Raw genomic sequence first — 27,343 nt, 5'->3', positions numbered from 1 at the left:
ACCGTAAGTAGCCTTGGCGTGATCCCTATTATGACGAAGGCTTTATTAATAGTCCATAAAGGGAAACCAGCAGATGTTTTATACAGCCTTGCACTATCAACACAACGCCATGCTCAGTGTCTTGACATTGGCCAAGAGCAACTGTGATTGATTGTCATTATGGTCATGGCCAGGTACTGCATCCTCCAGCTCATTCATTCGGGGATGAAGCGGCATTAGCCAGGCAGCGTATCTACTTGCCAAATATTAATGCTGATCTTAAAATGATGTGCTGTACATACCGAACCTGCGCATAGAACCAAGATTTTCTCGTGGCCTTGTCCTCATCACCTATGGTGAAATGTCCATGTCGATTGTGCTGGGGTATTTCAGGCTGGTGGTGAACGGCACTCAAGCTTCCCATTCATGGTAAACATGAGGTCCACCATGACACCTGCTACTGTCCTTGATCCTTAGAGAGTTTTCGTATTGAGGGACCAATCTCGGCCCTAGTGTTGAACAATAAGGCTGTAAGTTACATCGAGCCGGTTCCAGGCTTTCTATCACCACAATGGCATTGACCACATGAACAACGTCCCTTCTCAACCCACCGTCAACATGGAGGCTGAGGTGATCATTCACATCTTCAGGACCCACATGCGGGAAGCCTTGCAGATGTCATTGATTCAGGATGCCTTGAACAATTTTCTCATGATGTATGCGTCACACCTCTCTACCCATCAACATGAACAGTGTGAACCGTTGTGTGGATGCTGACGTTGTACCCCATTATGCCTTCTGTGTCACATGTAGTGTGCTAATAATCTAAATAGGCACCTCTGTGTACTGCAAATCTGTGTCACGACATGCATGAGTGGCTAACGTCCACAGTGGATACTAGGGATTGTCGTAGCCTAGCGAAAATGTAAAATGTGGGTAATCATGGTCAGGAACATCTGCGTGAACCGCCATGGCACCAAGTTCTGTCTGTGCCCACAGTTCAAATGGTGCTGCCACTCTCATCACTGTCACCAACCCCCACACTCGACGCCAGGCTCTCCACCAGCTAGGTCTCTTGCCTTTTCCATGTGCCTCCTGCCACTCAGTCGAACCTTATCTCCAATGCTCCTGCATGCATGAGGGTTTCACGGTTTGCGTGTCCATGGAAACAGAATCATTCCCGCAAACACAGACTTCCCTCTGCCTGGAGGTGCACGAGCAGTCCTCTGCCAAGGGTGCACTGCTGCCTCCTCCACCTCTACAGCCCTTGCCTGTGTATCCTTGTGGCGTCGACAACGTGCAGATGGTGACACATCCGCTGGCAGAGGATTATGTTGCTCTGATCGCTCCCACCCTTAACGCTGCCATGGACAAGGGAATTTTTGGCCCAACATGCCAATGAAAGTAATAACCCTGCCAGCAGATGATATCGACAGCAGCTTGGAGCCATGAAGCTCAGGAGTTAGGTACACAACCAGAGGTGCAGAAGGCCTGTCACATTGTCTCAGTGAGCTGAGATGGCTCAGTCATAAATAGTCCCCCCATAGGTAAATACCTATCAATCCTAGTTGCTTTAAGTGTACCAATCCTGCTGTGGACTTGGTCTTTCTGGATACAATATTGGTATTTTTACAGTGTTCCGTTAACATTTAATATACAGACGGTATGTTTGTACCAGATGTGGACGCAAAAATTACTTTATTTGATATCTACACGTACTTGGACAGAGCATCTTGATATACTGGGAAAAGACCTACAAAATTTTGATGAAACTTGGGTCACAGCTGACTTACATAAATCTAAATTGGGATACAATGAGGCAGCTTATCTTGGACAAATCAGAACGCCATGTGTAATTATCCTGACAACATTATGTGCTGTAACAAAATTTCTTGTTCCTGTATCTGGGAAGCTACTGAAAGAGTTCCTTCCGCTTGTATCCTTCTATAACAGTTATATTCCAAATCAATACTATAAAATGAAGCCTTTGGCAACTGCATCAGTAGCATGCAGAATTCTGCTGGTCCAGGGAAAGCTAACGAGATTTTGAAAAGATCAAACAAGCTTTTAATATTGCAAAAGTAATGTATCAACAAAAAATAAATCAGGATTTTGCTCATAAAGGATGTATCAGATATTTCTCTCAGGGCATGGCTGTTTCAGATGCGGCCAAATTGATAGTTTATACTATATGTTGTGCTATCAGTGTTCGCAAAAATTATGAGAGACTGTAGTCCACAACTGCACCTGACGCATTAGCTGCAGTATAGGCCTTGAAGGGATCCAACCGTTACCTACATGATCACCATACCAATGTGTTTTGTGAATACCAGCGCCTTAATTTCCCTACTGCGTTGGAAAATATTCCATGCAAGTCTAGTAAACTTGGTCATTAACTTTGCAGATTCCAAGATTGTACTTGTCAGTGGCAATATATTGTATTGGCAGATGACTTATAGAGACTACCTGAAGGACTGCAAAATGAAACACATTTTAACTATCAGATACGTGACATTCATGTGTTTTTTATGAAGGGTGCGACTAACAGGAAGTACTTCTTGACTATTTGCAAAAATATGGGACTTATGCCTGATCGTAATTTCACTTGACTAGAAGTGAAAGAAGAACTGTAGAATGACACAAACGAAGCATTTGCTCTAAAAACCATAATGGAGTGTTATTCTTTATATCCTTAGTCTGATACTTGGTGTGTCTGTGTACCTGCTGAGTCAGAAATAAACTCGTCTCCATTGAATGGGACCACTTTGTAGCAGTTAGGTATGCAAAATCTCTTGCTTAATACTATTAATCCAATAACTTAAAACACAGGATAAAGCACTTGCAGACTTGTCTGTAGTGCCAGAAAGAATGTAAAGGAAGAAGAGTGAGCTACATCCTATCCAGCCTACAAAAGCATTAAAGATAGTAGCTATTAACACCTGTGGACCAGTACCTAGAGGTAGAACAGTAGTGACACTTGATAATTTTCCTAAGCATTTATGACTATGAGCAGCATGTACTGATGCTAGGAAACTGGTCGTTATAAATGTTCAAAATGATTACGTAGCTAGGTTTGGATTGCATGAATCAGTTGTTTCAGACATAAGCAGTGCTTTCACATGGAAGGCCTTTCGGGAAGAAAAAGGGATAAAGCAAATATTAGTATCTGAATGTCAACCTAAACCGAACATTGCAGTGACTAACATGAGTAGGGGTGTTTACAAATGTTTAGAAGATCAAACTGACCATATTGGCTTACAAAAATTTTTACCAAATTAGAATATTGTTTTGTCTGGTCTTCAAAGCGATCATGGGGTGCCAATGCTAAAGTATGAGGAGTGAGGTGGCCAATGATGATCTCTGAGGTTCAGGACTGAGGGACTACGAGGTATGTCAACGCCCTGCACCGGAGCTGGTTTGCGTGAACACAGTTGCGATTATTCACCTGCATCACTATTACGCCAGGCGTTGAGAATGCCTTGTGGTTGTGTCACAAAAGAGCACAGTCTCAGCAACTGTGGCTAAAACATCTTTAAACATCGAAAGGCAATCTATCGGGCTAGACACGTGGTCAATTATGAGCTAAATCGTAATAAAACATTTAACCTAACTCGCTAATGTACACCACATTGGCTTGCGTGTACTGACTGCATTTCAGTAATTTAACTTAAATTAATACGCAGAAAAATGATTCAATATTTGGGCAGATATTAGCTTTGTAGAATTAGAAGCTACTATACTCTGATTATAAAATAAGACTCCATTCAAGTGCCACTGAAACAAGAGAGTATGCCAAAAAACTTGATTTACTGTAGCAAAAATAAGAGAATGAATATGCATGTTTGCAAATTTGAAAAGTGGGAGAGTACCTTCCAGCTACTGAGGAGTCAATGTTGTTCCCAATTTGCTTGACTCTCACAATCCCTTGGTCTTACAGTAAGTAAAACTCCAAGTAATATGAAAACATTTCATTGAATAAGTTGAAAACCTGTACTCTAGATCTAGACAAAGAAACTTTCTCACATTAACGTTTCGGATTTCCTGAGTGTATATATATAGTAGCACTTCCAGTCTGCATCCACATTTATTTGCTGGATGTAATCCAATCTCTGTCCTCCAATTTTTACCCTGTACAGAGCGATCTAGTACCAAGATTTTCCCTGATGTCTTAACAGATGTCCTATCCTCCTGCCCCTTCTTCTCAGTGTTTCCCATATGTTCCTTTCCTCTCCGCTTCTGTGCAGAACCTCCTCATTCCTTACCTTATCAGTCTACTTCATTTTCAACATTCGTCTGTAACGCCACACCTCAAATGCTTCGATGCTCCTCTCTGAGTTCCCCACAGTCCGTGTTTCAATGTCATACAATGTTTTGCTCCAAAGGCACGTTCTTTGAAGTTTCTTCCTCATATTATGGCCTATGTTTGATACTAGTAGACTCCTCTTGGGCGAGAATGCCCTTTTTCCCAGTGTTAGTCTCCTTCTTACATGCTCGTTGCTCTGTATGTCATAGGGTATTTTTCAGCTAGGTAGCAGATTTCCTTAACTTCATCTGCTTGGTGATCATCAATCTGATGTTCAGTTCCTCGTTCTCCTCATTTCTGATACTTTTCCGATACTTTCATATATTTACTCGTAATCCATATTTTGCACTTATTCGACTTCACATCCCATTCATCAAATACTGTAATTATTGTTCATTTTCACTGAAGTTAGCAATGTCATCAGCGTAATAACCTTTCACCATGAATTTTAATTCCACTCATGAAACTTTCTCTTATTTCTGTCATTGCTTCTTCGATGTATAGATTGCACAGTAGTAGCGAAAGACTATATCCCTGTCTTAGACACTTTTTAATCCGAGCATTTCGTTCTTGGTGCACCACTTTTATTATTCCCTCTTGTCTTTCATGCATGTGTGTATTACACCTGTCTCCCTACAGATTATCCCTCTTTTCGCAGAATTTCGAACATCTTGCATCACTTCACATTATTGGACGCTTTTTTCCAGGTCGACAAATCCTGTGAACGTGTCTTGATTTCAGTTTAGCCCTGCTTCCAGCCGGCCATAGTGGCCGTGCGGTTCTAGGCGCTACAGTCTGGAACCGAGCGACCGCTCGGTCGCAGGTTCGAATCCTGCCTCGGGCATGGATGTGTGTGATGTCCTTAGGTTAGTTAGGTCTAATTAGTTCTAAGTTCTAGGCTACTGATGACCTCAGAAGTTAAGTCGCATAGTGCTCAGAGCCAGAGCCTTGCTTCCATTAGCAGCCACAACGCCAGAACTATCTCTCTGGTGCCTCCTCTTTCCTAAATCCAAACTGATCATCATCTAGCACATTCTCAGTTTTCTTTTCCATTCCTCTGTATATTACTCTTTCAGCAGCGTGGACGTATGAGCTCTTTAAATGACTGAGCGATAATTCTCGCACTTGCCGCCTGCTGTTGTCTTCGGAATTTTGTGGATGATATATATCACAAAGTCGGATGGTATATCGCTAGACTCATTCATTCTCAACACCAACGTGAGTAGTTGTTTTGTTCCCACTTATCCCAATGACTTTAAAAGTTGTGATGGAATGTTATCTATCCCTTCTGCCTTAATTGACCTAAAATCTAACAAAGCTCTTCTAAATTCTGTTTGTAATACTGGATCCCCTTTATCCTCTAAATCAAATCACGTGTCTTCTTCTATCACATAAAACAAATCTTACCCCTCTTAGAAGACTTCAATGTACTTCTTGCACCTATTCGCTCTCTGAATTTAACAGTGCAGTCCTCATTGCACTTTTTAATGTTGCCATTGTTCCTTTTAATTTCACCGACGGCTAGTTTGACTTATCTATATGCTGAGCCAGATCTTTCAACAGTCATTTCCTTTTCGATTTCTTCACATTTTTCATGCAGCCATTTCGCCTTAGCTTCCCTGCACTTCCTATTTATTTCACTCATAAATGACTTGTAGTTCTGAAATACTGAAATTCACTGAAGATTTTTAAACTTCCGTCTTTCATCGATCAAGTGAAGTATTTCTTCTGTTACTCATGGTTTCTTCACAGTTACCTTACTTGTACTTTTGTTTTTCTTTCCTACATCTATCATTACTCTTTTTAGATATGTTCATTCCCCTTCAGCTAAACAGCCTACCGAGCTATTCCTTATCGCAGTATCTGTATGGTTCGACAACTTCAAGCATACGTCTTTATTCCTTAGCACTTCCATATACCACTTCTTTACCTACTCATTCTTTCTGTCTAGTCTCTTAAGCTTCAGACCGCTCTTCAACACTACCAAGTTGTGATCCGAATCTATGTCCGCTCCTAGGTACGCCATACAATGCAGTGTCTGACAGCGGAATCTCTTCAACACGCCATAATGTAACTGAAATTTTCCTAAATCTCTTGGCCTTTTCCTAGTATACCTCGTCCTCTTGGGGTACTTTATTAGAGTATTGGCTATTACTAGCTGAAATTTATTGGCGAAATCAGTTAGTTTCTCCACTCTCATTCTTACTACCAAATCCATATTCTCCAGTAACCCTTTCGTCTACTACTTCCTCTGTAACCACATTCCCGTCCCCCATGACTTTTAGATTTTCATCTCACTTTGCGTACAGAATTATCCGTTCAATATCCTCGTATACTTCCTCTACCTCTTCATCTTCAGTTTGCAACGATAGCAAGTATATGTGAACTGTCGTTATTTGTGTTAGTTGCTGTCTATTCTGAAAAAGAATACTATCTTTGAATTGTTCACAGTAACACACCCTTCGTTCTACCTTGGTATTCATAACGAATCGTACTGCCGTTACACAATTTTCCGGTGCTGTTGATATTATAGTGTACCCATCTGACCAGGAATCCTTGCATTCTTTCTGTTTCACTTTACTTACCCCACTTGTCTACACTTCCTATTTCAAGTTTTCTAGTTCCCCTTACCACTTTCAACGACCGACAATTCACACCCCTACCCGTGATACGTCTTTTCCTCATGGTCACCTACCACTTCGCAGTTCCCTCTACGAAGTCCGAATGGGGCCATTTCGGAATCTTTTCATAATGGAGGGATCATCATGACACTTTTTGAAATACAGGCCCCATGTCCTGTGGTTACACATTCTGTGTCATTAAGACGGTGTTTTCGATTGCCCTCTACATCCTAATGGCGTTGATCATAGCTGATTCTTTCGCCTTTTAGGGGCTGTTTCCCACCCCAAGGACATGAGAGTGGCCTGAACTTCTGTCGGCTTTCCACCCTCTTTGACAAGGACATTAGCCGAATAAGGGTGACTTCTTATGCCAGAAGTCTTTGTCCGCCAATTATGACGATTTTAATTCAAAATTTAAGCGCTGGCGGCATTCTAACACGTGACCGATGACGTTTTGATTACTGATGGCAGACGCTAGTCCTGTAGCATGGGTACACACGAGGTTAACAAGTATAAAACGATGGTGACAATATACCAGACAGTGGAATCATAGTACAAAGTTAAGGATGGGCCATCTCTAACAACGGAGTCCAGGATCCAGCATTGGTAGAACTCATGGAGAAGGAAATCACAATGTGTCCAATATGTATCAGTGGGTGGATATCACAGGAAACTGGTCCTGCTGACAATTATAAACATAAGCTACCCTTCTCCAGAAGAGGAAATTAAAACAGGATTACTTCAATGTTACGGCTATAAAGTAAATTGACGGATAGGTGGGAGCTCGGTTTAAAAAATTAATTGGATTGTGGCTGACCTCAGTAGCAGACCGATATGAAAACACAACATGAATCAGCGGAACGGAATACAGCAATCTGACGGTCTTAACCACGTCATTAAAAATCGAGTTCTTGAATACTCCAGACTTGGCAGAGGAAGGAGAAAGGCAGAAAGACAAAACGCATACGCATAACTGACCTATGAATCAGTTCCACATAATGGTTAGACGCCGGATAGTAGCACTTATTTCAAAATATTATGAATGTTAATATTTCTGCAACTTGAAAATGAAATTGCAAATTCATAAAATACGTATTAAGAGATAAAGTGCAATGTATGGGCTAAGCTCGAGTACTAACTTGCATTCTCACTGAAACGTAAATCATGTAAAATTATTCATTACTTGAAATTGTAAATATCACATACAGAAAAGGAAAGAATAATAACTGGGCATTGATAGGCGGTGGAGTTACACACCCACACCCACCCACACACCCACACAGACACAGACACACACACACACACACACACACACACACACACACACACACACATATATATATATATATATATATATATATATATATATATATATATATATATATATATACACACATATATATTGTCCCATTTATCTTGATCACCCTAAATAACTGTTGGTCCACATGCAAATTACAAAATCTTTCAAGCAAAAGCACTGTGCCATACACTGAAACACAATGTTATTAATTACGTAACACAACACTGACGGTGACGCCCCCAGCGCTTAGTGCAGGTACTCAGGATAATTGAACACATCCACTTGCAGACGTTGTCAGAGGACAAATATAAACGTAAGTAGATTGCACACCCGTCATTCCGTCAACCATCGTCAGCTGAAGATTTGTGTGAGTAGAACATACACCAAAGAAGAGAAGGTAGAAATGCTACTCATCTATGGGAAACGTAAGTTACCAGAACAGTAAATGCAATACTGTTTTCGTATGTACGGGTACATTTAATGCAGTAGTTTAGTCCTTTCAAATACTATCGTGTAAAGTAGGCATACAGTAAAGACGGTCCTTCCTACAAACTGCATCGACATGAAGTTTCTTTTATTGTTGATGTTGAAGGTAGGCGAAATGCTACGCAGGCAGCGGAACTGTACAGAGAGCGGTATCCTGACAAGAACTCATCCTCCCGACGGATGTTTCCTCGTCTTGTTGCGACGCTACAGGAAACGGGAAGTTTCAACCCACAACAACGCAATCGTCGTAGCACTCGCACAGGCGAAGCTGCCGAAGTTACTGTTCTCGCCTCCGTTGCTGTGAATCCACATGTGAGCACAAGACAGCTTGAACACGAGATAGGAATTCCTACTTGCCGATGAATTTTCTTTCTCAAACAAAAGTTAAATACGAGGATCATGCGTTATTGGTGCAGGGTCAACCAATGATGGTTGAGAAAAGTGGAACATCAGCGTCAATGGAGAGTTAACGTCTGGTGTGGGATGCTTGGCCGGCCGCGGTGGCCGTGCGGTTCTGCGCGCTGCAGTCCGGAAGCGTGGGACTGCCACGGTCGCAGGTTCGAATCCTGCCTCGGGCATGGCTGTGTGTGACGTCCTTAGGTTAGTTAGGTTTAAGTAGTTCTAAGTTCTAGGGGACTGATGAGCTAAGATGTTAAGTTCCATAGTGCTCAGAGCCATTTGAACCATTTGGGATGCTTGGTTGTACAATTATTGGCCCTTATTTCATCAATGGTAGTCTAAACCGTACAGCGTATGCCAACTTCCTCAGACGAATACTTCCTATTCTTCTGGATGAAGTACCACTAACAACCAGAATGCTTCTGTGGTATCAACACGATGGATTTCGAGCACATAATGCCTTGCGTGCACGTCGTGTTCTGAACCGAAGGTATCCTGCCAAATGGATTGGTTTGGGAGGAACGGTTACTTGGCCTGCTAGGTCTCCTGATTTAAATCCTCTGGACGTTTTTCTTTGGGAATGCATTAAAGACATTTTCTATCACGATATTCCAAGAAATCCAGAGGACATACACGAACTTATCGTGCTTGCTTGTAATTCTCTTCAGCAGCCGACACTGGAAGAAGTAAATAATTATCTCATTCAGCGAGTCAACCATTGCATCGGTATATAGGATTAACACTATCAGCACCTTTTAATGTTCTACTCCTGGGAAGTGGTCCAGGTGAATCAGTCAGTTTTGTGTTACATTTTTAGTAGGTCCTCATTTTTTTTCGGAAAACTCCAGCAAGTGACGTGTTTGTGATCCCTGGCTCAAACTCAATGTTGTGTTATGTAATTAATAAAATCGTGTTTCAGTGAATGATACACTGTGATACATTGTGATACATTTTTGAATAGGTCTATAAGAGAAGAAATGAGTTACCGAATAAAAAATACAGGATGCCACTTAAAAAAGTCATACTACTGTTCATATCTTTGCAAAAAGCAAAGCTGCAACGAAAGCAATAATGGTGATTGATTAACCCTGACGCCTAAAGAATATTTGCTTGAAACATTTAGTAATTTGAATCTGGACAGTTACTCATGGTGGGGAAGATAAATGGGACCCACACACAGATACACACACACACACACACAGGAAACTGCCATAATTTTATATGGGACGTCCGGAGCGACATCTCTGTTAGTGGTCTCGAACCTGAAATCAATGTTCTTTTACACAGTGTTTAGATAAACAGTGCGACAGTTAACTGTTTTGTTTTGTCAGTTGCAGTTGCAGTTTAAAATGAGTGCAAAATACCTGAAATATCAAGAGGTAGTGTTCCTTGTAATTCATCCAAAAAGGACCAAAGCTTTCATATAGAGCGGCTGCTAAAATTCTTAGAAAGTCAAAGACATTCGTGGCGAGGTAGGTCAAACGATATTTAGAGGTTGGATAATGTACCAGAGACAGGGCTCAGGTGCCAAGCTATAAACGATAATGGCGACAATGGGATTAACTCTTAGGCAACTGTGCAACTAGTAATGACGTATATACATTCACGTAAAAATAAAGGGTGGTCCATTGATCGTGACCGGGCCCAATATCTCACGAAATAAGCGTCAAACGAAAAAACTACAAGGAACGAAACTTGTCTAGCTTGAAGGGGGAAACCAGATGGCGCTATGGTTGGCCCGCTAGATGGTGCTGCCATAGGTCAAGCGGATATCAATTGTGTTTTTTTTAAATAGGAACCCCCATTTATTATTGCATATTCGTGCAGTACGTAATGAAATATAAATGTTTCAGTTGGACCACTTTTTTCGCTTTGTGATGGATGGCGCTTTAATAGTCGCAAACACAGGTCTCACAATTTTAGACGCACAGTTGGTAACAGGTAGGTTTTTGAAATTTAAATACAGAACGTAGGTACGTTTAAACATTTTATTTCGGTTGTTCCAATGTGATACATGTATCCTTGTGAACTTATCATTTCAGTGAACGCATGCTGTTGCAGCGTGATTACCAGTAAATACCACATTAATGCAATAAATGCTCAAAATGATGTCCGTCAACCGCAATGCATTTGGCAATACGTGATACGACATTCCTCTCAACAGCGAATAGTTCGCCTTCCCTAATGTTGAATATGCATTGACAATGCGCTGACTAATATTGTCAAGCGTTGTCGGTGGGTCATGATAGGAAATATCCTTAAACTTTCCCCACAGAAAGAATTCCGGGGACGTCAGATCCGGTGAACGTGCGGGCCATGGTATGGTGTTTCGACGACCAACCCACCTGTCACGAAATATGCTATTCAATACCGCTTCAACCGCACGCGAGCTATGTGTTGGAAGTGCATCGCCATTCTGTCATGCAGTGAAACATCTTGTAGTAACATGGGTAGAACATTACGTAGGAAATCAGCATACATTACACCATTTAGACTGTCATCGATAAAATGTGGGCCAATTATCCTTCCTCCCATAATGCCGCACCATAAATTAACCCGCCAAGGTCCCTGATGCTCCACTTGTCGCAGCCATTGTGGATTTTCCGTTGCCCAATAGTGCATATTATGCCGGCTTACGTTACCGCTGTTGGTGAATGACGCTTCGTCGCTAAATAGAACGTGTGCAAAAAATCTGTCATTGTCCCGTAATTTCTCTTGCGTGCAGTGTCAGAACTGTACACTACGCTCAAAGTCGTCGCCATGCAATTCCAGGTGCATAGAAATATGGTACGGGTGCAATCGATGTTGATGTAGCATTCTCAGCACCGATTCCTGATTCTCGGGCAATTTCTCTGCTACTGATGTGCGGATTAGCCGCGACAGCAGCTAAACACCTACTTGGGCATCATCATTTGTTGCAGGTCGTGGTCGACGTTTCACATGTGGCTGAACAATTCCTGTTTCCTTAAATAACGTAACTATCCGGCGAACGGTCCAGACACTTCGATGATATCGTCCAGGATACCGAGCAGCATACATAACACACGCCCGTTGGGCATTTTGATCACAATAGCCATACATCAACACGATATCGACCTTTTCCGCATTTGGTAAATAGTCCATTTTAACACGGTAACGCATCACGAAGCAAATACCGTCCGCACTGGCGGAATGTTACGTGATACCACGTACTTATACGTTTGTAACTATTACAGCGCCATCTGCCACAAAGCGAAAAAAGTGGTTCAACTAAAAGATTCATATTTCTTTACGTACTACACGAATATGTAAAAAAAATGTGGGTTCCTTTTTAAAAAAACGCAGTTGATATCCGTTTGACCTATGGCAGCGCCATCTAGCGGGCCAACCATAGCGCCATCTGGTTTGCCCCTTCAAGCTAGACGAGTTTCGTTCTTTGTAGTTTTTTCGTTTGATGCTTATTTCGTGAGATATTTGGCCCGGTCAATATCAATGGACCACCCTGTATATGTTGTTTCGCTGCCATTACCGGTGTAAAAGTACCCCATTCCACTTCGCTCATCTCATGCTGATTAGTTACAAGAGACCACCCATTTAATGATGCTAATCTAGCCTCCTGCACCACAAAATCCGTTTATAGAGAAGCCGCATTGTAGGCAGATGAAGTGCATGTGTAACAACTGTGTGGAGTTTGAGAGATGTTCACCACCAGATAATGGTCTGACAAAAGGAGATGCTCTGTAAATAAGTTTATAATCCAGAGTTTTATAATCCAAAGAAAAGCAGTTTACTGAACCACAAATGGCTGGTGATCATAATGTTGTGCAAAACGCTATTCATTCACTAAAAGAGATGTGTTTTTTCCTTCTGGTCAGAATGTTTCTGCAGCGGTCGCGAGTTAATAAAGAAAAAGTCTTAATCTCCACTTTCCGGCCACACTATGCTTGCGGTGATTGTGAAATGTTTCGCTGCGAGACAATTCAAATCAGAATAAATATTCATTTATTTACCGGTCTGACTTTGCCGACAGTGTTCACGAAAATAGTTGTACGAGACACAGACTCTTTTAATTGACTTGTAATATACAAGCCTATTTAAATGAATAACGGTGTACCATGACTAATTACGATATGACTTAATTACGATATGACTGAATTGCACTGCAATAAGATCTTTTGCGAGGAGACAGAGTCTCCACGAAAGTAAGGGACTTCTTCCACAGATAATGACTGTGTCAGAAAACTAATACCACTAACTTTTTATGGGTACTTACTGGTTATTATAAATTACTTTGAGTGTTTATAATTGTGTCCGTTCGATTTTCATGTAAACTATCGGACTTGCAGGGGAATGCTGAACCTGGATTGGGCCTTTTGGGGGGGGGGGGGGGGGGGGAAGAAAGTTGCTGCCTATTCCCCTAGAAACAGACATGTCTGGCCTTGATCTCTGATCGTCGATCACAGCCCTGGTAGGTTGCTCCACAAGGGGACACAGACGCAGACATAATCGCTGGAGGTCTGTTCAGCAATCAGGTGTTAGTATAAAATTTCAGTACTGCCGACTATTAGAATCTCTGGGCGGACGTAAACTTTGAGCTAGCTGGAATATTTCGATAACTTTTTAGTGAACAATAATTGGCCTATATAAAATATAGAAAAGACAATAAACTTTGAAAATCTGTAAATAAAAGTTAAACTCAATAGTGCCGGCCAGACAATTACATCGATACAGCTCGTTCTCTAATGTGCGCTATAGACAGTTCATTAGTATGGCACGCAGTGCCTATAAACTATTTACATTAAATTTAAACTAGCTGTTTCTTCCAGAAGCGAGGTGTTGGTTCTTATTTGTGTTCTTATTGTGACCAGAGTATAATAACTTAATTGGTATTTCGTCGCCGTGTTATTCAAATAAAAATAAATGCTAGCGTACACCAGCAACAATACATACAATTTACATCGAGATATAGACATATGATAACGCCACAGCCCAAGAAACCGAATTCACCTACAGTCAAGACAAGACTACGACAACCCAGCACCAGCTTCTCTTTGCGACATATAAAGCAAACAGTTTTCAAATTAATACATATCTGTTGTAAAGGAAAGAAACGTCTCTTTTTTTGTAAACACATTCATGTATGCAGCTATATGCACCTTATATATATATATAAATAGCACCTGCTGCTGCGGTCGCTTTTTGAGCATGGTCTCTTCCAAATGTACTTTTGACCAAAATGCGATTCTGGTAGCTGGAGTCAAAGGTTTTTGTTACATATGCATTTTGCGCTCGTGTGGAAATAGTTACATAGCAGCTTTCATTCCCTAACAAATATTTCTTCATATCTAAGTGAGAATTGAAATACCAGTGTTCATATACTCATATTTTAATTTTTTTAGTGTAATGAAATATATTCTTAAAAGTTTCTATACCCTTTGGCGCTCCCTTAGGAACTGAATTTCCAAAAATGTTGAAACACATACATTTTATTTTCAGACTGAGAAACAAAATACCAGTTTTCGTAGTTCTAGCTTAAAAATTCCCTTAAAAGCGACATACTTTCGAAAAGGCTTCCATCCCTTATTTCACCACGTTAGGAGTGGAATTTCGGACATCCCCTTCTCGAACGATACTTGCAGTATAAGATCCCCACCCGCTACAAACTTCACGTTTCTGTCCTAAGCGGTCTGGCGTTGATGACTCAATGAATCAGTCTGATCCTATTTTACCCCATAGGGGTTGAGTTTCCAAATACAGTGAAAAACTTATTTTCTCATCTCTAACCGAGAAGCCAGACACCTGTTAAAAGATTTAACTTTAAAAATCCTTTCACAATGAAATATTTTCAGAAAACGTCTCACCCCCTTGGGGGTTGGATTTCCAAAACAGTGAAACATGTATTTTGTATTTCCCACTGAGAAGCCAATTTTAAATTTTCATAGATTTAGCCTTAAAATGCTTTTATAATCAAATAGTTTCATAAAAACTGAGAAGCTAAATTAAAATTTTCATATATTTAGCATTAAATACGCTTTTGTAATAAAATAATTTCATAAAAAGTCTCATCCCCTTAGGGTTAGATTTTAGAAAATTTCCTTCTTAAATGACGCCTTCAGTATGAGAGCCACACCTTCTCCAAAATTCCAGTTTCAACCCTTGGCGGTTTGGGGTGGAGGGTGGTGTGAGTCAGTCAGATGGTTACATGACTTTTGTCGACAACAGATGATGATTACCTTCGGTAGTAATCTTTAAATTCCGACGTACAGCAGCTTTTTTGTATAAAAGTTCCACAGTAACGGCGTCTCCCGATTTGCAGGGGGTTTCAGAATGCCAGCCTCACAGTCGATGGATTCACGTCGTCATACTCATGCAGCTATACACTTGCACAGTAAACACTCTGTCGAGATCCTTTCTACTTATATAGCCAATGGGTGGGAACATCACTTATTATTTCCCTTTCTTCAGAAGGCATACTGACTATAGTATTTGAGTGGAAATCGCCGATACTGGTGTTCGAGAACTGTCACGATAAAAACAATGTTGCAGTGGTGACACCTGTTATGACTTGGAGTCGTCACTCGTTCTCACGACGTATAGCATCCTTTGTTTCGCAACTGTCGCGAAGTACAATCACAGCGCAGCACCTCCGTACCATGCACAGCTGCAATAAATTCACAGAACGGGCGACTCAGCATGGCAATGCCTTGCCTGCTGCGACCAGCTGGTGCCATCTGCGAGACAGATCAGGTGCGCAGGTCCTGCTTGGTATCAGTGAAAGCCGAGAACATGAGAACCTAGTTGGCACCGTGCCTATTGGGATTTCTTGGATCAATCAGAGGACAGACGGGTCTCTTGGGTAACACCCGCACCTTCGCTGCGTGTGCTGGAGAGATGAACACCAGGAAGCAAGTTCACTTTCTGTTGACGTGCTGGACGATTGGTATTTTGCCATGCACAGAGGAGCTCGCAGGGGATCCTGAATGCAAGTAGCAATCGATTGCTGGTACTGTGATAGTCGTATTGAATATGTCTCCAAAATTACTTCATCTTTCCTTCAGGAGGAGCACAAGAGGAGCACAGATGATGTATGTTAAATGGACTTAGAGGTACAAAATAGGACGTGGGTAATCAAAGTTCCCTGAAAGGAAAGTATTTATCGGTGGACTATGTGACGGTGTTTTGCGATAGCAACGAGCCTAGTGCTTACTCTAACGCCGCAGCCGAGCAGATGCATTTTCACTTTTTGCAGCCCCGGACGGCCCTCAGTTTTCAAGTTAAACACAATACACGAAAGCCTAAAGCCTACCGCTTAACGGCTAACGCCTGACAAATGACACCTGACACCTGACGCTTAAAGATAGTGTCGTCTTGCGCCTCGAGCGAGCACGTCGTAGTTAACTTAGGGCCATGCCGCACTGGGATGCCACGGCATCTCTGCTGGCAGCACGCGATCTGGCGGTGCGGCTGCCAGCAGGGACGTCACAGGGGGGGACTCCCTCAGTCTGCGCTCAGTGTCGAAATGGACGTAGGGGAGCTAGTAGCTGTGATTTGTGTGTGTCGTCGACAGAGAGAGAGAATGCAGAGAAAGAAGAATTTCTGGGTACACCCCTTCATTCCTGATCGTGATCTAAACGGATTACTTCATACACTATACAATGATTTAAGAAATTTTTAATTACGTGAGACTGTCAGTACGTTCATTCGACGAATTAGTGGAGATCTGCCGAGATGAACTGAAGAAAAAGGACACTGTTTTAAGGAAAGCCATCTCACCAGAAGAAAAGATTTTCGTGACATTAAGGTAACTAATTACCTGTCTACTCAGTAGCTAATTATTTGTTTTATGCAGTGATACTTGCAATTTGAGTTGTAACTGTAACATATACATAGAAGCGTTTTATCAGTTCTAATCCGAAAAGTACTTTATTACAAAATAAAATTCCATATTACAAATAAAACTTGAAACAATATTACAATTAAATCAATATTACAAATGAGACAAAGCAATATTACAAACAAAAAAAACTTAAAACAAATCAACAACGTCTGACGACTCTGACCCAGTAACATCACTTGCTGCAGCTGGAGACGTAACTGTAATTTTGTTCTGGAGGTGCATGTTGTGGATGGTAATTTACTGTGTTTGAAGTTTGCCACTGCAGTGGAGCATCAGGTACAGGGTGACAGGAAACTGTAGGACGATAATTTCCTATTGGCCAGGGTCCTGAATGAACATTACTCTGTAAATAGCGTGGTCCGTACTGAGCTTCATTTATCACACACATTATTTTAATTTTCGTCTCAATTTTTCTTTCCTTGGGAATACCACGAAGGGGGGTTTAACAGAGACAGCAAAAACATTCTGTCTTCATCCTCTTCTGCTTGCCGCTCCCGTAATTCTCTTTGCTGAATACTCCCATTAAGTAGCTTAATCAGTTGGTCTTCGTCATCTTCTTTCCTCCTTTTGCTATTTCTTCTTAACGGAACCGCGACTGCACGAGATGCAGCTTCTTCTTCTTCTTCATTTTCGTGCGGATCCTCAGCTTGTTCAGATTCCTTTATGCTGACAACCGTCTGGTTAAAGTAAATGTATTGGCTCTTCCTTGTGGCACCCGATCCTGACTTTGATTGCCTGCGTTGTAGCTCACGCGCAAAAGAGCCTCGGAGATTCTTCCACCTCTTCTGCAACGCCAAGCCTGCAACAAAATACATGCACGTTTTGTCAGAAATAGTCCCATCATTTTTTTTTAAATTCGAATATACGGTGGAGACTGCATTATACGGACCTCAGTGATAGGTATTGGTGATTATCCGAATTGTAACGGACATGTCGCGCTAGTACTACCCGTCTGAGATTCGTGCGACCCCTGTCCCATGCTTTTGATTATGGTTTGATTAGACAGTTGGCAATTGCGGCGCCGTGTCGCGTTAGTTCTTAAATACACGAAAGCACAAGAGAATGTCGTTATCGCTTAAAGATAAAGATTACTAATAATTCATTAAAAAAAGGGGAGAAACTGGTCTTGAGTTAGTTGATAAGTACGACGTACAGTAGGTACGTTTCTACGATAAGCGACACTAAGATGAATACCTATTCAGTTTTGATGTACACATGCAAACTTGATAATGTAGACGCGAGTAAACATCGAAAAGTGATGAATACAGAAAAATTAACTTTTGCAAAAGGCTTTGTATTGGTTTTGGCGTCCACTATAGCACAGTTTTTAATATTTCACAGAAAAGTCGTTTACTTTCATGTGGCATTTTACCTTATATAAAAAGAAAGCTAGTCGTACGAATCGCTTGTCGTACTCATTGTTGCCTAATTTATTAAAGGTATCTGGCGACTGGCTGTTCTTTCATGGAACTGCGTTATGGATACAACAATCACAGAAATTGTTCGAGAAGTGCGTATCCTTTTATGGCAGAAACTGTATGCAAGTAAAAATGGCTCTGAGCACTATGGGACTCAACTGCTTAGAACTAGTTAAACCTAACTAACCTAAGGACATCACAAACATCCATGCCCGAGGCAGGATTCGAACCTGCGACCGTAGCGGTCTTGCGGTTCCAGACTGCAGCGCCTTTAACCGCACGGCCACTTCGGCCGGCCGTATGCAAGTAAAGCTGTGCCGACAACAGAAGTACGGTTAAAAATAGGAAATACCTTCAAGAAGAATGCCAACTTTCCTCACTGCATTGGAGCAATTGTTGGCAAACATGTGGGAGTGATTAAAGCCGCTCACTCGGTTTTCTTGTACTACAACTACAAAAATTACTTTTCCATTGTTTTGTTCGCTGTGTGCGATGCTAACTATAACTTTACTTTCGTAGACGTCGGAGCTGATGGAAAAAGTAATGATTCGGCAGTTTTCAAAGACAATTTGTTTTACAAGAAACTAATGAACAATTCCCTGAAGATACCTAAAGCTTCATCACTGACAGAAAAACATTAATCTGTTTTTCCTTATGTGTTGGTAGGAGATGAGGCCTTTAGCACGAGTGAAAATTTGATGCGCCCATACGGTGGAAATAATCTTAGTTACGAGAAGATCTTCAATTACAGATTATCCAGGGCTAAGCGTTATGTGGAATGTGCCTTCGGTATCCTCTCCAACAAGTGGAGAATCTTTCATTGTCCACTAAATGTGGGCATTGATTTTGCGCAAGATATAGTTAAAGCTTGTTGTGCTTTGCATAAATTTGTACGTGCAAGAGATAGATTCGCCTATGAAGACTCACTTGAAGTAACTGGTTTTGAGAACAATGACTGTGCAGGCCATTCAGGCAGAAGCGGTCGATCTGCACTTGCAGTGAGAGACAAATTTTCAGAGTATTTTGTTAATCGTGATCCCCTCAAATGGCAAAGTTCTTACGTTCAGTAATTTTTATTAATGAAAAATAAAATGTTTTGGAAGCACTTACCGAGTTCTTTCTTCAATTCCAAAGACGGTTCTTTTCCTCCGAAAATATCAACAACTTGTTCCTAACACTTTTTTTCAGTTCGCGATTCGAATAATCCACGGATGATGTGTCCCAAATTGCTGATCTCGCCTGAATTTCACATATAAAAGCTTCCGTATCGAAACTATCCACGGTGGCACACATGCAAAACTGCAACAAAACTGAGCACAGGTGAGCGGCAGGTAGCGCGTGGCAGGTATGCTGGCGTCCGGGTGCGGGAGCTCCCACAAGCCGCCTTGCGTTTCATTGGCGGAGGCTTGGAGCGGCGGGTCTGCCGGCAACGCTGCCAGCGTCAGGGGGATGCCAGGTACGGGAGGCCCCATTGGGCTCAATGTATTGTATCGGGCGTCTCTACCAGCAGAGATGCCGTGGCATCTAGAGGTGTACATGTTCCGCTTTTAACCCGCCCATGCTTGCCCGGTGGCCAGGCGGGCAGGCCGCCGTGCGTTGTCAACAGAACGGGCAGGCTGCTTCACTCCCAGCCAAGCCAAGCAGAACCCATCCCGGGCAGGCTGCGGGAAACTTGCTTGCCTGCCCGTATTGCTGATGAGTCGCGCTACGCAGCCGTTTACTCTGCGCGCGTCATTGTCGTATTATTTACATTAATTAAAAGTTTTTATTTTACCTGAGCACCAAAAGACAAACCCCAACATTATATATATATATATATATATATATATATATATATATATATATATATATATATATTAATTTCAGGTCAAAAAATATTGGGTTCTATTTGTACATTCTTCCTTTACGCGTATATTTCGGGCTTATTATCTATATAAATAAAAATGAATTGCCAAATGTGTTGATAAACGCAAAACTCGAGAACGGCTGGACCAATTCCGCAAATTTTTTTTTTTTCTGTGTTCGTAATTCTCAGGACAAGGTTTTTACGAAATAAAATTTGCACACGTGTCGTAACATACTCGAGGTTCCCGAATAAGTACTTAAGACCTTTTTACATAGTTTGCATTGAGACACACCTACCGATTAATTTGAAGCGGCCTCATAAACACACGAAAACGTTTCCCATGCGGCACTTGTACTCTGTTTCGTTATCAGCATGTATTCGCCAGTTGTCAATATTTTTTGAATCTCACTTAAGTTCGACCTATTCATTGCGCTGCCCCCACCGTTGCGATAAATGAACTGCTGTGTAACTACCTGGCTACTCGAGTCACGGTAGCTTGACAACGCAACCTGTTGTCAGGCGCAGCAAGCTGGGCGGGTCCCGTGAAGCTTGGCAGGCCTGCGGGAACTCAGGTAGCCCGGGCTTGCGGGAGCCCAAGTCGGCCGCATTACCCACTATGACTCAGTACACGCGCACTCTTGTGTTTACGTCGCGGCAGGCTGACCTGCATGAATGGTTGCAGAGGAGCTAGGGGCAAGAAGGCTGCAAGGGGAATTTGTACACCTCTAGTGGCATCCCAGTGCGGCAGGGCCCTTACGCCTGTGCTGCAGCGCCGTTTGTGTAGGAGCTACTCAGTCTTGTAGGTGTATCGGCCGCAGTCACATCGTAGTTGCGCAGCGAAGTTTGTTGTCGTTTTCCCCTTGGCGGCGGTGTTTTCCGCCCGCACCATGGTGTCTGTCGAGTATCCTAAGTCTGTTCCTCGTCGAGCTACTGTTCGTTTCAGTTTTGACAAGAGTACGCGTCGTGTTCGACCTGGCTCCTTAGAAATTCACGATTGGTTGGCTGATGTTATCCGTATTACACATGATCAGGTAGATACTGCTTACTTTGATTCTGATTTGTATGCATTCTTTGTGAAGTTCTATGATCCCGTTCAAGTAGAAAGACTTCACTCCCAGGTTGTTCTAGAGCGTTGTTTACACATCGCGATCGTTCTGTTAGTCAAGTCCTCCTTGAAAATGCGGCACTCGAGTATTCTCCGGTTAGAATTTATAACCTTCCTCCCGAAGTGGACGATTTATTTTTTAAAACAGCATTGCTTCCGTTTGGAATCAAACTGCATATTTGATGGGAACGCTGGTCGGCACAACATCGCTTCCAGTGTTGTAATGGTATCCGGACTGTGGACATGTGCGTTAAAAAGAATATTCCTTCCCATTTAACTGTTTGTGCTTACCGCATCCATGTTACGTATACAGGGCCTGAAGGTAATTGTTATCTCTGTAACGAAAGCGGTCATCTCAGATCTAACTGCCCGCGCCCTGCTACTGTTCTGACGTCTTATCATAAACGTCTTCCTTTAACGTTAGCAGGCAAAGTTTCTTCGCAGTTAGCTGTCAGTCAATCTCCAGCTTTAAGCGATGTAGGGGCTACATTACCCCCTAGTCCTCGCGAATTTCCACCGTTACCGGCACGTCCCAGTGCAGGCTCTGTCCATAAGGCTAGGCGCAAATTGACACGCGTATAGCGCGTGTGGCGCGACGCAGCGCAGCGCGCATTTTTGTAACTTCACAGGTTCGAATGGGACCGCGCAAATTGCGACGCGACGCGACTGGGACGCGACACGCGCCTGCCCCAGGTCGCGCGGCGTTGTGATTGCGGCACAGTTTCTGGCACCGCGCGCGCCTCGCTAGCACCGTGGGACACCCGAGGCGAGGTGCGGAAAAGTAGCCCGACCATATGCTCACATAGGAACGGCGTATATGAGTTGTGGTAGTATTGCACATACGATAAATTTTGCCTTACTGTGTACTAAATTTTATTGTCTTTGTATAGTGCTTCGTTTTTCCCCATTTAAACGTTCCAGCTTTCTTCATTAGTACATTACACTTCTCTGTTATTTATATCTGTATAGTTTTGTTTTGTTTTGGCTTTTTTTTCTGTCAAGAAAAATGCGTACTTCAGCAACTGATGAGCCATTGGCCACTGGAATTGTATCATATGCCTCCGCGATGTTTTCAGACCGCAAGGAGGGACAGATGGTAGTGAATAAGGAAGCAAGGAATACAATAAAATCATGTGATTAAGAAGCAAGGCAGGAAAGTAAAACAAGGTTATCTCTTCGCAGACTAGTATGCTGGCGTATCTGCACGATCTGTTACAAAAATTTAGAAAAGGATAAACTCCGCAGGTATGGTCCCTTTCTGCTCCTGGTAAAAAGCGTCCAAGATCTGAAGTATAGAAGTCTAACTGTGATTACTTGGATATGGATGTAATAATATAATACGACACACTGTACTACATGCATGTGCACATCACATTTTTACTACATGCTAGAAACAGTCGAAAAGCAGCACAAATAACAATGCTTTAATTGGGTCGCCGTGATGAGAAAAAGCATTTCAATTGTTGCATGCACATTATCAGCATTAATAAACTAATTATACAACAGGCTACACAAATGAAGAAAATGGTCGATGTTATTACGAAAGTAGGAATATCCTAAAAGAGCGTTATGATTAGATATATTTAATTTGTATAAATGTACTGCTGACAAAGGCAGACCTACTTTCATGACAATGTTTTTGGAACTGCCACTCATAAGGCACACATGGCTATCTTGTGCATTCCTATCGCGCCCATTATCCTCCGCTGCTGACAATACACTGACCATTGTGTTGTGCGACAGATCAATTGCTTATTTTTCTCAATAACAACCATCGTATTCGTGATCACACATTGTCAGTTCGGCAAGCCGTAGGTGAGTAACCAGTATCTAGCATGTGCCTATCATTCTGCCTGAAGGAACGCTCGTCATTATTTTAATACTGCTCAGATCAAGAGAAGGAATAAAATCCTTTGGTAAGTTTCCATTCCCGTTGCTCAATATTAAAAATACGATGGGTTACGGGGATTCCACCAAAATTCCAACAGAGTTGGCAATGTATTTTTGTGTGAGTTGTTAACCTTTTCAGCCGGCCGGTGTGGCCGAGCGGTTCTAGGCGCTACAGTCTGGAACCACGTGACCGCTACGGTCGCAGGTTCGAATCCTGCCTCGGACATGGATGTGTGTGATGTCCTTAGGTTAGTTACGTTTAAGTAGTTCTAAGTTCTAGGGGACTGATGACCACAGAAGATAAGTCCCATAGTGCTCAGAGCCATTTGAACCATTTTTTGTTAACCTTTTCTCATTCGAAGAAACATCGCCGTTTGTAATTGTACTTTCTTTGTCACAGTGTAATTTGCCAAACTCATCTCACAGCAGCTATTGAGACAGAGTTACGAAACGGAGTGCCTCATTAAACAAGTAATTGGCAATTACAGAGCTCAATAGCTTACGGGAAACCTCATTGTGTCGATTTGCAGTAACATAAAAGAAGAAATTTCATGTTTATTTTTATACTAGTAACCTCTTGTTTCGCTAGCTGTCGATAACTCTTAAAAAATTACAGTCACTGTAGTGAAATAAATAAAAATGGAAGTCTAAGTACTGATATATAGATAAGTACTGATATATAGATAAGAAAGTTCCGTGTGTTTAAGTATTGGCAAAACACTCTCATCCTTGTGTGCTATAATTAACCAAACTTTCGTTTCGATGTCTCGAGCTTTTTAGGAGATATGAAAGATGTTGTGAGTGTTTCATTCCTGCGGGCGTGAGATCGGAAGGGCGCGCTACATGAGATCCATTTTCTCGAGATCGGAGGCAGATAGAGACCTCATCCCTAGTCTAAACAAAAATTCAACGTGTTAGCTAAATTTCATACGCAGCATCATATGGTGTAATACGCACCAAACGCAAAACCATAGCAACCCCTAATTTTCGTTGCAAACTTTTTGAGTTTTGCGTAGTGTCTTACTAAAATGTGTACATCACAATAAGAATCGTCATTAGCGAGATGATTGTCAGTTCGCCACAAAGCTGACATATAACGCTAAAAGTAAGGCAAAAATCAAATCGTTTCAGTGAATAGTTTCTGTAAAATCGTTTGAGGTAGATAACATGGTACGCTCGCTTCGTTGGGTCAGCGCACAGCGTCGCCAGTCGGTATGGTGTACGCGTCGCAATATGCGCTGCACCCGCGCGACTCGTGCGGCACGTGCGTGCCGCGTTGTGGTGTCGTGTCACGTCACACGTGTTCTAGGCGTCTCAATTTGGGCCTCGCTTTAATGGGACGACGGCTCCTGCAGCGCAAGTCAAACGCGGCCGGACTGAGGACGGTACAGATTTCCAAGACGCCCCACTCAGTCTCGTTCTTCTGATACGGCGTTGACAGAGGCTGGACCTTCGGGCGGTAATGAGTTTTCTACTGACGTTAATTGAGATTCCAGTATTACCAGAGATGATGTAGCTGCTTCTGTTGATGTTGAAATGCGTGTTGAATCTGCGTCCCCCACTTTACTGGTAGACGTGACGGTTCGCGTGAGTTCAGATGTTCCAGCAGAGACGTCGCCTGTTGGCCAGTCATTACAGTGTTCCAGTGCAATACCATCCCTCCTCCGCGCTGAGACGGTGGAGCAACAGGATTCTACGGTTTCTCTTCCTGATGATCAGGAGATGCCAACCGACTACGGCACTATATTACCTGTCTCCTCTGTACCTGATGTTGTTGGTCGTTCTGAGTTGTGCTCCCCGATTTCCTATGAGTGCAGTGTCGATGGATCCTCTATCAAATGGGAGCTTGACGTGCCTCCAACTCCTCCATGTCAAGAGTGTATGTTTTCACGGAGTGGTGTGAAACAGTGTTTTCAACCTGCACGTGCAGCGGCGCGTCGTAAAAAGAAAAACGGGTATTCCTCAGCATCAGGGGGAGGATTAGAATTACACCTTCTTTCCCCCGCCTTCGGACGTTGAGGGGAGACGGACGTGATAGTGCTTTTTCCTTAGTGTTGTTTTATTGACCTTATATGTGTTAAGAGTCGCAGGCATATATATTTCTAACACTCAATGTTAATAGGATGTTCCCAATTACGGCTTGCTGCTTTAGGCCAGGTTATTTACGATTCCCAAGCTGATATCGTGTGTTTACAATAGGTATTATTTGATGTGTTTTCTCTTCCTGGATACTCTGTTTTTTAATGCCACGCCTGAAAATTCTACCGGTATGGCTTTGCTTTATCGCGATGGAATCCCACTGACGGACTTCGAAACTCTAGATGATGGTCGCGGTATAGGCTGTAGTTTTGTGACCTCACCTTAATTTTTCTTTACGCTCCGTCTGGATCCGATCGTTCATAAGATAGCGTGCGATTTTAACTGCGTCTTACGTCGTGTAGATCAGACCCCCATTATACATTTTGTCGTGAACGTAATGATATGGTGACGTCGTTGCATCTCCGGGAGGCTTGGGGTTGCTGATATCCCACGTTGGTGTGATTTACGTTCTTTACAGCATTCAAGTAGCCGATTGGACCGCTTTTGTTTATCTGCCCCCAAATGAAGTCAACTTCTGTCGATTGATGTAATTCCTGCCAGTTTCACTCACCACTGTGCTGTTTCAGTGACATTCAACCACGTCCCGCAGCGGGTCCATCTTTCGCGCCCTTTATGGAAGCTAAAAACTCTACATCCCAAGGACCCCTCTCTGGAAGGTATCATCGCAGACGTGTGGCGGTAGACAACTCAGTCGAAGGCGCGTTATTCCTCATGTCTAGAATGGTGGGTCACCTTTGCTAAACCCCGGATTCGAAATACACTCAAGCATTTTAGCGCTGAAAAAGCGGCTGAAATATGGCGCATTACGGAATTTTATTATGCTTTCCTTCGCAATCTTTACGATAATGCTCGTGATGCCTCCTTGAGGGTCGTCGACATGCAACGTGTGAAGGCGATACTTCTACAACTCAAACGTAGGCAAATGGATGGTGTCCGATTGTGTTCTCAGCCTCGTTCAATCGTACAGGGTGAGTTGATCTCTCTCTCTCATATACTCATAGATCTCTAGATGGGCGTGAGTGGTCCTCTCAATCTTATACCATGCGTGAACTTTACCAGTAGTATTCCGAACTTTATGCTGAAGTGGATTCATACGGTCCTCCGTCTGTTCATTTCACCTAACTTCTTGATAGTGTTGTTACGCCAGCTCTCCAGGAAGTTTTTCTCTGTATTCGGTCACAATGATGTACTTGATATTGTGGCTCCATCACCCTCCCACAAATCGCCTGGCCCTGGTAGCCTTCCCAAAGAATTCTATAATCGATTTTTACCCCTGATAGGAGATACGGTAACTTGGAATGAAGTATTCCACGGAGGACCTCTCTCGCCCTGCTTTAAGGTTGGTAAAATTGTTCTGATCCCCAAAAAGCCGGGACGTTTGCGTGTGGATCAGATCCGCCCGATAACCCTCTTCAACTACGATTCTGAAATAGTGGCGCGAGCGGTAAATAGTCGACCACAGGTATTGTTGCCTACCATTATCGCACGCCATCAAAATTGTCTTCCAGGTCGTACTCTCCTGACTCCCGTTGCTGAATGTCTTGATATAATTTCGATTGCTTCCACCATTCCCGTGCCAAGCGCTTTGCTTTTCATTGATTTTCACCAAGCGTTCGACCGCGATAATCATGGATTCCTTATGCGAGAACTGACGACTGTTGGTTTTAACGCTGCTGCACGATGGCTGTTTAACTCTCTAATAACTGGTATTCGGGCGTCCGTTGACATAAATGGCCGTCTTACTTCTCCCATCTCGGTCTGTCAGGGCGTCCTTCAAGAGACTCCATTATCTGTGTCTCTCTGTTTGCTGTTTCTGCAAATCTGACAGCGAACTATAGCTGCTCGTTTGGGTGGCTGGTCGCAGTTGGAAGAAAGGTTTGCCGTCAGTGCAAAATTATGCTGATGACGCTATTGTTCTCCTCTGTACCCATGATGATATACCACTGCTGAAGGAAGTTTTCGGACCCTTTTGTCGTCTTACGGGAACGTGGGTTAATGACCAGAAATGTATCTTACTCAG

This window comes from Schistocerca americana, chromosome 7 (assembly GCF_021461395.2).
Source record: "Schistocerca americana isolate TAMUIC-IGC-003095 chromosome 7, iqSchAmer2.1, whole genome shotgun sequence".
In the NCBI taxonomy this organism is placed as follows: Eukaryota; Metazoa; Arthropoda; class Insecta; order Orthoptera; family Acrididae; genus Schistocerca; species Schistocerca americana.
Note: the sequence above shows the minus strand (reverse complement) of the source record.